The following is a 12278-nucleotide window of genomic DNA, read 5'->3' as shown; positions in this document are numbered from 1 at the left end:
CATACGACGAGTACCCAATAGGGCAGTGCAGCGATATTTGGCGTTAACAAGCTATGGCAGCAGACGACATACGCAAGTGCCTTTACTAACAGCACGACATCGCATCCAGCGCTTCTCCAGGGTTCGTAACCATATCGGTTGGATCCTAGACGACTGGAGAACCGTGGCCTGGTCAGATGAGTGCAGATCTGTTGGTAAGAGCTGATGGTAGGGTTCGAGTGTGACGCAGACCACACGAAGCCATGGAACCAACTTGTCAGCGAGGCACAGTGCACGCCATAATGGTGTGGGCGTGTTTATATGGAATGGACTGGGTTCTCTGGGCCAACTGATCCTATCATTGATTGGAAATGGTCATTTTCGGCTACTTCGAGACCTTTGCAACCGTTCATGGACCTCATGTTGCCAAACAACGTTGGAATTTTTGTGGATAACAATGCGTCATGTCACTGAACCACAATTGTTCGCGACTGGTTTGGAGAACATTCTGGACCATTCGAGCTAATGATTTGGCCATCCAGATCACCCGACATGAATCCCATCAAACAATTACGGGACATAATCGGAAGGTCAGTCCATGCACAAATTTCTACACCGGGAACATTTTCACAATTGTGAACTGTTAGAGGCAACATGGATCATTACTTCTGCAGGCGACTTCCAATGACATGTCGAGCTGGAGCACTACGCCGGGCAAAAGGAAGTCCGACACGATATTTGGAGGTATCGGATGACTTGTGATCTCAGTGTACTACAGCCAACTAGCGAATCCGCCAATGCTTCGCAATCGTTAAATACATATGGGAACTGGATATATGTCGTAATCTCCTCCCCCGCTCTCTTCGTTCACCTCCCCCCCTCTCTCTGCCCCCCTACCTCCTCCTCCTCCATGGCCATTTACTCTGCCCCCCTCTCCGTCGATCTCTTACTGCCTTCTATCTGACCTTGAGCCTTTTTTATTGTTCAAAATGGTTCAAATGGCTCTAAGCACTATGGGACCTAACATCTGAGGTCATCAGTCCCCGTGACTTAGAACTACTTAAACCTAACCTAAGGACAGCACACACATCCATGCCCGAGGCAGGATTCGAACCTGCGACCGTAGCAGCAGCAGCGCGGTTCCGGACTGAAGCGCCTAGAAACGCTCGGCCACAGCGGCCGGCCTGTTTTTATTGTTATTGCCAACGAAACCCTGATAGCGAACTCAAGTCGCTGAAAACCAATGGGTAAATCGGTTGAGATCACTGGAATACGAGGTATACGAGACCTCACGTGCTGTCGATCTGTGATGATAGTACCTTCGATAATTTTTCGCATAGGTTTACTCTGTAAAGAGGTAGGATTCTATAGTTTCGGATGATTGAGTTTCCGTAGTAGCATTCTAACCATAGGCCGATAAGCTTACAAACAAAGCTTTCCTGTTTCTGTGCCTGCTGCTTCGCTCGCGTAGACTAATGTTTGCACAGATTTTTTGTTTTTCTTTAATGAAATTTTTATGATGCTTACATGTTGCGTTGCAACTCCTAAACTTTTCACACTAATTAAGGCTATAGAAGCATGGTTTTTTCCGAACGTACTTCTGACCAAAAGCGATTTTTGTAGCTGCCTTTTGAGTGCTTGTGGTGATATTTCCATAGAATCTTATATATTTCTTTACTTCCAACCGAGAAGCGAAGTATCAGTTTTCATAGATTTAGCTTTAAAAAAGATTTAATACAACAAATATTTCATAAAAATGTTCATCCCTTATGGCTTTAATGTCCAAAAACACCGAACCACTTTTTTCGTTTCTAACAGGGAAGCAGAATACCAATTTTAGTAACTCTTGCTTCAAAACTTCCTTAGTAAAGACGTATTTTCAAAAAACCTTTCATCCCCCCCCCATTTCATCCCCTTAGGGCGGAATTCCGAAAAATCCCTTCTTGAAAGATGCCTACAGTACACGATCAACATCCTCCGCAAATTAAAAGTTTCTATCCTCAGAGGTTTGAAATGGGTGATCATGAGTCAAGACAATTTTTTTTATACACGGCCTACAGAGACAGCGTGTGTTGCTGTCACGTTCAACAGATGGCGCTCCAGGAGGCACATTAGAAAATGAGCGTATTCGAATGCAATTTTGAGTAATAGGTGAAGAACTTTCGGGGATTTAAAATTTTAAGTAAACGAACCTTTAGATTTTTATTTACACATATCGAAAAAAAGTTTTAAATCACTCCGTTCCCAGAACTCCCGGAGATAGACGTTGACTGTGGATATTGTATCAGACACAGTCCCTTCCACTATTCACAATGTCAGTAAACCCGCCCAAAGATGTACACAACCATGCATGAGCAGCGCCTATTAGACGGAGGGGGTCCGACAGTCGATCAGTTCCAGTCGTTCCACCAGGAAGGAGGTACACGGCTCGTGTTGTCTGTAGTTCAAACATGCCTAGACGGTCAATACCGTGTTCGATCGCGTCCGCATTGTTACTTTGTGCCAGGAAGGGCTCTCAAGAAGGGAAGTGTCCAGGCCTCTCGGAATGAACCAAAGTGATGTTGTTCGGACATTGAGAAGATACAGAGAGACAGGAATTGTCGATGACATGCCTCGTTCAGGCCGCCCAAGGGCTACTACTGCAGTGGAAGATTGTTACCGACGGATTATGGCTCCGAGGAACCCTGACAGCAACGCCACCATGTCGAATAATGCTTTTTGTGCAGCCACAGGACTTCGTGTTACGACTCAAACTATGGGCAATTGGCTGAAGGATGCGCAACTTCACTGCAGAAGTCCATGCCGAGGGCCATCTTTGCAAACATGACACCATGCAGCGCGGTACAGATGGATCCAACAAGGTGCTGCAATGGTCCGCTCGGGACTGACGTAAAGTTCTCTTCACCGATGACTGTTGCATATGCCTTCAGCCAGACAATCGTCGGAGACGTGTTTGGAGGCAACCCGGTCAGGCTGAACGCCTTAGACACAATGCCAGGTAACGTGCTACTGGATATTACAGGTACCGGTGTGTACAGCAATCTGGACCACCACGTCTGTGGGTTTCGCTGTATGGTGGTACCAACATGCAAGATGTCGTTCCAGAACTCTCGGAACCAAGGTGATGCAAAACTTTTTTTGATGTGTGCATATGGAAGATCTGAGAGTCGCCCGGCCGCGCGGGATTAGCCGAGCGGTCTTAGGCGCTGAAGTCATGGACTGTGCGGCTGGTCCCGGCGGAAGTTCGAGTCCTCCCTCGGGCATGGGGTGTGTGTTTGTCCTTAGGATAGTTTAGGTTAAGTAGTGTGTAAGCTTAGGGACTGATGACCTTAGCAATTAAATCCCATACGATTTCACACACTACTTTTGTGTTTTGTTTGTAGAGAGTCGCTGGAACCGGCAATTTGTAAAGGATGCACTGATTTATCTCTATTATTAGCCACCAACATACATTTACATGATACTTAATTTGAACCTTTAAACACTTCGCAGTACCGACACATGCCACGTCTCACGACATGCGACTGACGTCACTAGGCACTAGAATATAAGCAGCAACGTCATCTGAAAGTAAACAGTTGTTGGCAGCAGCACTTGAGCGTAGGCGGTTGTTGCAGTAAGTCTTGGCAGGCACTGTAGCTGACAACAGACGTTGCGTACGTTTTTGGAAAGGCGCTAGGCTGTTTTTGCCCAGAGTGGAGAAGGCAGCAGGATACTTCCCGTCATCCAGTTGATCGATCTCACTGTTTATGTAGACAACAAACGAACTACGAACAGAATAATTCCCAAAATCTACAGCGCCGTGAACATTAATGTCATTTACAATAAACTGTAAGTAGATCTAATGTTCTTCCTGGAACACATCTGTATTGTGCTTACTAAAGCAATAAGAAACGGTATTTCTATTCCAGCTAGCGCTACACATTAACACTTCTGATGTCGGGCGAAGAGAACCGAAGCGGCCCGCTTTACATTCGTTGAACTGCTGTCTGATGTCTTACCCATCTAACCCTGGACCCCACAATTACATACAGGATGTTACAAAAAGGTACGGCCAAACTTTCAGGAAACATTCCTCACACACAAATAAAGAAAAGATGTTATGTGGACATGTGTCCGGAGACGCTTAATTTCCATGTTAGAGCACATTTTAGTTTCGTCAGTATGTACTGTACTTCCTCGATTCACCGCCAGTTGGCTCAATTGAAGGAAGGTAATGTTGACTTCGGTGCTTATGTTGACACGCGACTCATTGCTCTACAGTACTTGCATCAAGCACTTCAGTACGTAGGTCAGTGTTCATCACGAACGTGGTTTTGCAGTCAGTGCAATGTTTACAAATGCGGAGTTGGCAGATGCCCATTTTATGTATGGATTAGCACGGGGCAATAGCCGTGGCGCGGTACGTTTGTATCGAGACAGATTTCCAGAACGAAGGTGTCCCGACAGGAAGACGTTCGAAGCAATTGATCGGCGTCTTAGGGAGCACGGAACATTCCAGCCTATATGACTCGTGACTGGGGAAGACCTAGAACGACGAGGACACCTGCAATGGACGAGGCAATTCTTCGTGCAGTTGACGATAACCCTAATGTCAGCGTCAGAAAAGTTGCTGCTGTACAAGGTAACGTTGATCACGTCACTGTATGGAGAGTGCTACAGGAGAACCAGTGGTTTCCGCACCATGTACAGCGTGTGTAGGCACTATCAGCAGCTGATTGGCCTCCACGCGTACACTTCTGCGAATGGTTCATCCAACCATGTGTCAATCCTCATTTCAGTGCAAATGTTCTCTTTACGGATGACGCTTCATTCCAACGTGATCAAATTGTAAATTTTCACAATCAACATGTGTGGGCTGACGAGAATCCGCGCGCAATTGAGCAATCACGTCATGAACACAGATTTTCTGTGAACGTCTGGGCAGGCATTGTTGGTGATGTCTTGATTGGGCCCCATGTTATTCCACCTACGCTCAATGGAGCACGTTATCATGATTTCATACGGGATACTCTACCTGTGCTGCTAGAACATGTGCCTTTACAAGAACAACACAACATGTGGTTCATGCACGATGGAGCTCCTGCACATTTCAGTCGAAGTGTTCGTACGCTTCTCAACAACAGATTCGGTGACCGATGGATTGGTAGAGGCGGACCAATTCCATGGCCTCCACGCTCTCCTGACCTCAACCCTCTTCACTTTCATTTATGAGGGCATTTGAAAGCTCTTGTCTACGCTACCCCGGTACCAAATGTAGAGACTCTTCGTGCTCGCATTGTGGACGGCTGTGATACAATACGCCATTTTCCAGGGCTGCATCAGCGCATCAGGGATTCCATGCGACGGAGGGTGGATGCATGTATCCTCGCTAACGGAGGACATTTCGAGCATTTCCTGTAACAAAGTGTTTGAAGTCACGCTGGTACGTTCTGTTGCTGTGTGTTTCCATTCCATGATTAATGTGATTTGAAGAAAAGTAATAAAATGAGCTCTAACATGGAAAGTAAGCGTTTCCGGACACATGTCCACATAACATATTTTCTTTCTTTGTGTGAGGAATGTTTCCTGAAAGTTTGGCCGTACCCTTTTGTAACACCCTGTATACGAGAGCTGTTGAAAACATTCCGGAACGTCGTCCACAAAACGTTTCTACGTTTACCTTTTACTTATTGTGCATGGTCTCCGAAATGCTCTTCTCCACAACTGATACACCGCTCCCAACGCCGTTTCCAGCCCCTTGCTGGATGGCGCGAAGCGCCGCCTGCCAGTTTTCTTTTACCTCATCTATCGTTGCAAATCTTCGTCTTTTCAACGGGGTTTTCAGCTTTAGAAATAAAACTTAAGTCCGCAGCGGCCAGGTCTGGATAGTACGGAGAACGAGGCGGCACAGTGATCCCGTTTTTGTGCGACAGTTACGCACCAGTAGGTATGAATGTGCTGGTGCGTTAATCGTGATGCTAGAGCCGTGAATTGTCTCGCCATGTTTTAGGCCATTTTCTTCTCCATTTTCTCGCACGCATCGCAACACGTCCCGATAGTACCATCGATTAACAGGTTGTCTGTGTGATACGAATTCATGACGAACTAATCCTTCACAAGTCAAAGAAAACTACCTGCATGGCTATGACATTTGACGACCCTTTTTTGGTCTTTGAGAATCTTTTCCAACCCCCTGTCAAGACTGAACCTTGGTCTCAATATCATAACCGTAGACCCATGTCTCATCACCAGTTATGATTCTTCTAAGGAACATGTTTCCATTTGCGCGATCCAAAAGCTCTTCACAGATTGCGAGGTTAAGGTCTTTCTGGTCTTGACTCATGAACCGTGGGACGAACCAGGCGGCAACACGACGCATTCCAAGGTGCTGTGTCAGTGTTTCACGACATGATCCAACTGAAATGTTACGTTCTTCTGCACTCTCTCGGATAATCAATCTTCGGTTGGCACGCACAATTTCGTTGACGTTCCTGACATGAGCGTCCTCGGTAGACGTCGAAGGGCGTCCTGAACGAGGGTCATCTTTAACTGCCGTTCGCCCATTTTTAAACCGTATGAACCAATCCTACCACTGAGTACGACTTAACCACTCATCACAGTAGGTTTCCTTCATCATCTGGCATGTGTTTGTAAAGTTTTGAGTTTCACGTAAAATTTAATGCAGACGCGTTGTTCCTCTAACTCTGCCTTGTCGAACGTTCTACTCGATACAGCATAGAACACTAACAAGAGTACAACAACAACAGATTATATATATAAACTTCCGGCAGTTACATATTAAACATAAGGGTGTGCGGGGATGCCAACTTCATTTCAGTCCAACACACCGCTGGCGCGAAATTACAAATGTTTCGGAATTTTTTTTTGAACAGACCTCGTATACTGGTCATTACTATGTGTTGTAAAACCGGCGAAATTTCACAACTATCGAATAATTCCAAGTAGGATCATGATCGAACACCACAGAGGGGTTCAGAAATGATTCCAGCTTGCGGAACTTAACAGTGTTTCGTAAGAAGGGTCTCTAAGCACACGCTGATGACCGAACAGGAGCACTTTTTTTCATAATCGCCTCTTGCCATTCATAAGACTGTTGGCTTTCGTTTACTTCGTAACTTTTGTGTTATATTCAGGGAATGTAGCCTGCCCCTGCGGAGTACTATTCCGTTTTCACATTGTTATACAAAAAAATGGAAATGATCGTATGGCATTGTTGTCCGGGAGGCCCCATTTCGGGGAGTTCGGCCGCCGTACTGCAAGTCCTTTTTAGGTGACGCCACATCGGCGACTTGTGAGTCAATGATGATGATGATCTACATCTACATCCATACTCCGCAAGCCACCTGACGGTGTGTGGCGGAGGGTACATTGAGTACCTCTATCGGTTCTCCCTTCTATTCCAGTCTCGTATTGTTCGTGGAAAGAAGGATTGTCGGTATGCCTCTGTGTGGGCTCTAATCTCTCTGATTTTATCCTCATGGTCTCTTCGTGAGATATACGTGGGAGGGAGCAATATACTGCTTGACTCCTCAGTGAAGGCATGTTCTCGAAACTTCAACAAAAGCCCGTACCGAGCTACTGAGCGTCTCTCCTGCAGAGTCTTCCACTGGAGTTATCATCTCCGTAACGCTTTCGCGATTACTAAATGATCCTGTAACGAAGCGCGCTGCTCTCCGTTGGATCTTGTCTATCTCTTCTATCAACCGAGTCTGGTACGGATCCCGCACTGCTGAGCAGTATTCAAGCAGTGGGCGAACAAGAGTACTGTAACCTACCTCCTTTGTTTTCGGATTGCATTTCCTTAGGATTCTTCCAATGAATCTCAGTTTAGCATCTGCTTTACCGACGATCAACTTTATATAATCATTCCATTTTAAATCACTCCTAATACGTACTCCCAGATAATTTATGGAATTAACTGCTTCCAGTTGCTGACCTATTTTGTAGCTAAATGATAAGGCATCTATCTTTCTATGTATTCGCAGCACATTACACTTGTCTACATTAAGATTCAATCGCCATTCCCTGCACCATGCGTCAATTCGCTGCAGATCATCCTGCATTTTAGTACAATTTTCCATTGTTACAACCTCTCGATATACCACAGCATCATCCGCAAAAATCCTCAGTGAACTTCCGATGTCATCCAAAAGGTCATTTATGCATATTGTGAATAGCAACGGTCCTACGACACTCCCCTGCGGCACACCTGAAATCACTCTTACTTCGGAAGACTTCTCTCCATTGAGAATGACATGCTGCGTTCTGTTATCTAGGAACTCTTCAATCACACAATTGGTCTGATAGTCCATATGCTCTTACTTTGTTCATTAAACGACTGTGGGGAACTGTATCGAACGCCTTGCGGAAGTCAAGAAACACGGCATCTACCTGTGAACCCGTGTCTATGGCCCTCTGAGTCTCGTGGACGAATAGCGCGAGCTGGGTTTCACACGATCGTCTTTTTCGAAACCCATGCTGATTCCTACAGAGTAGATTTCTAGTTTCCAGAAAAGTCATTACACTCTAACATAATACGTGTTCCAAAATTCTACAACTGATCGACGTTAGAGATATAGGTCTACAGTTCTGCACATCTGTTCGACGTCCCTTCTTGAAAACGGGGATGACCTGTGGCCCTTTTCCAATCCTTTGGAACGCTACGCTCTTCTAGAGACCTACGGTACACCGCTGCAAGAAGGGGGCAAGTTCCTTCGCGTACTCTGTGTAAAATCGAACTGGTATCCCATCAGGTCCAGCGGCCTTTCCTCTTTAGAGCGATTTTAATTGTTTCTCTATCCCTCTGTCGTCTATTTCGATATGATTAATGATATTTCGGAGTTCACGAGAAAATGGGGAAGTGGGAGTACTGAGTGGGTGGAGTGGGGGGGGGGGGGGGGGGGCAGACGACGCACACGGCAGTAGGAGGGCGTTGTTAGCTCAGGCATTTCCTAAAGAAGTTATTCCAACTTTTCCCGGAACTGCAGCCAGCGATTACGACGAAAAGTATTTACGCAATACAGCGCTCTTATATCACTTCGAACGCACTTCCCAACGCTGCGTAAGGTGCAAACAAGCCAAGGTATAAATGCTAACCCAGCGCCGAGAGCTGTGCTTGGGCGGCTAGCATTCAATAAAAGCCGAGTTCACTTTCGAAGCGGAGCGAAATCTCTGATAATTGCCTCTTTATCTGAAATTCAAGACGTTTGTTTAATGCGAACTGAAGAAAAATTTTAGGGCAGTCTGGGATGGAATGGAAAAAGTCTCTTCAACAGTGAAAGGTTACTATTCCTTTGACGGATACCAACCGCTCATGACGCTTTGCCTACCTTCTCATGGCTACTATTTGTTACTAAGGAGTGGCGGCTTGCATATACAGCTCAAACGAAAACTTTAACATTAATAATAGATATTTAGTCGCAACGGCGTCATCAATATTACGAAACTCATTAAGTCCTCAGGTCCGGGAAGATACATTATTCCAGCAAAGAAAATATTTCAGCTTTGGAACTAGTGTCGTCAGTACCAAAACACCCAACACAATTCTGTACAGACTTGGAAACAATCTTAAACATTTTTCAAAACACGCTGTTGCTACTTAAATATTGTTGTGATCTTCAGTTTGACGACTGGGTGGTGCTGCTCTCCACGTTATCCTACCCTGTGCAAGCCTCTTAGCTCCGAATAACTTCTGGAAAGTACACCTGTTAAGAAACTGCTTTTTGTATTCCTTTCGTGGTCTCCCTCTACATTTCCCTCAAATACCAACTTTGTGTTTCCTTGATGTTTCAGAATGGATCCTATCAACCGATTCCTTCTTTTAGTCAAGTACCAATTGTATAGCTACATCACGCACGTCGAAAAAAAAAAAAAAAGAGAAAGAAATCAAACGAAATAAACATGGTGTTACCGAAATTAATTACACGTGTGCTATGAAAAATTGAATATAAATATGAATAGAATACCCGAAATGCCCTACAACATTCAGTATTCACCTCAGGAATGAGCATGCCACACACTTGCAACACGATGTTATTACTGGTTGGTGGTATGAGAGGGGGCGGGGGTGAAAGGAAGAAAGAGAGGCACAAGAGGTGGGAAAAGAGGAGGGATGGTGGAGGAACAGTGTTCTATTTACTCTTATGATAGTTAAGATTAGGTAACAAACTACGGAACAGTATCACTGACAACTAACATCTACGGAATTATGAAACACTTTTAGTCAACCATAATCGTCTGATGCGCCACGTGAATTGAAAAATACAGTCCAGAGGTCTTCAACCTAAACTAGGTCCTAGCTTTATTCCCCCTAAGTACAATCTTCAAACAACAAAGTTAAACTAAATACTAAGTTGTTCCAGGAATGTCAAAAGGCGTGACAATAAAGGAAATGCTTGTCATCGTTTAATTATCTAATTTGCCGTTCTACAAATATTCCTACCTTGATTTTTGCTTCACTGATCCTCGGAGACTTCTCTAGCAACGACTCTGTGCATTACTTTCACAAAGTTTTTGACAGGACTCTGTTCAATGTGTAGCAGTTTTGGTATCAACATTGGGTTCTATCCAGTCAGAAGTTCATTTGGCGCAGGTCATTTTTTCCATTATAGCGTTTTTTTTCTGTCTCTGCAGTCCAACTCGCATGGAAACCAGTAGTATTTTGTGTATCCGAGCTGCATGCCAGAAATATTACTGTCATTTTGAAAGCTCCACATATATGCCATTTGCGTTTCTCATACTAGACAACTGAGAAAAAGAGTATAACGTTCATACATGTCTCCATTGTATTAATTTCATGGGCAATCAGAAGCGAAAGGAATTCAATCCAATTGCGGAGAAGAACTACTAACTTTCTTAGAATCTGTAAACAAGCGCCACTCATTTGCAGTGGAATCATAGCCAACAGTCTCCATAATGCACTCTATATTATTACATAAAAATCTTCCTTATTTGACGTTTGTTACATCCGGCCTTCATGGTGTTTTAATTTTATGGCCTCGAGTGCAGTTCTGTGCAGTGACTGACTAAACGATCAAACCCAATTTGGAGGTGTACAGTGAGACTACTAACAGCAAAAAAGTTCTTATTTCAGGATACATGTATTCGATTTGGTACTAAGATCACACAGAACACTTGGCCCACCCAATAAATGAATTTAGGGGAAGATAGTATGAATGTGATTTATATTTATCAACTTCAGTTGTAAATTAAGATTAAACAGAAAATCCGGTTTTGTAAATGGCCGTTTTCCCAGAGAAGGTTTATGTTATTTGCGATCCTACGGACAAGATGCAGAACGCAGTCAGTTGTTAAAAATATGACCAATGCAACGTAACTACGCTGATCATCCAACTGATATATCTTGACGGCGTGATATGGAAGATTGCTGATTGATATTCTGCTCATAACTTGACAATGTACGCATCTCATCAGATAGTGCCCACGAAATGCACGCCGTGATACGAATGTAACGTCCGTAAATTTGCTAACTATCAGACGACTTTCCGATGTCGAAATAACAACCGCGGATGAACTATGGCTGGAATATTTGCTGCTGATTGTCACCAACACACGAAACATGTTAAGGTTATGGGTGCTGTTTTGTAGGATGTGCACAGTTTTTGGAAATTGTCGAAACATTAAGGTTTTTATCACGAAATTGTTTGACACCCTCTGAAAAACGGCGGACAGTTTTAAGTACAAAACATAACATATTGCAAGAGGATAAACAGCTCTACCCACCCACTCTCCTCCCCCCCCCCCCCACGCATTCAGACCTTTTCCTGATTCCCGTTTCAGAAGGGTCTCGAAGAATTCCAAATGTCGTTTTGAGCGAGTATTTTGCAGGTTTTCTGCTTCTTCGCTTCATGGATTATGCACTCTGGCCGTTCCAGTTTCACAATTCTCTCCGGCGTGCTCTGGGCCATCCTCTGTCTCTTTGTCCCCTCGGCGTGTAATCCAATGCTGATTTGTCAAGTCTAGTGTTTTCCATTCCTTGGAAGTGATCAGATCAATTGCAGCTAGTATTTAATATTTTATTATGTGCTGATTCTACACTCCTGGAAATGGAAAAAAGAACACATTGACACCGGTGTGTCAGACCCACCATACTTGCTCCGGACACTGCGAGAGGGCTGTACAAGCAATGATCACACGCACGGCACAGCGGACACACCAGGAACCGCGGTGTTGGCCGTCGAATGGCGCTAGCTGCGCAGCATTTGTGCACCGCCGCCGTCAGTGTCAGCCAGTTTGCCGTGGCATACGGAGCTCCATCGCAGTCTTTAACACTGGTA

This window comes from Schistocerca nitens, chromosome 5 (genome assembly GCF_023898315.1).
Source record: "Schistocerca nitens isolate TAMUIC-IGC-003100 chromosome 5, iqSchNite1.1, whole genome shotgun sequence".
NCBI lineage: Eukaryota > Metazoa > Arthropoda > Insecta > Orthoptera > Acrididae > Schistocerca > Schistocerca nitens.
Note: the sequence above shows the minus strand (reverse complement) of the source record.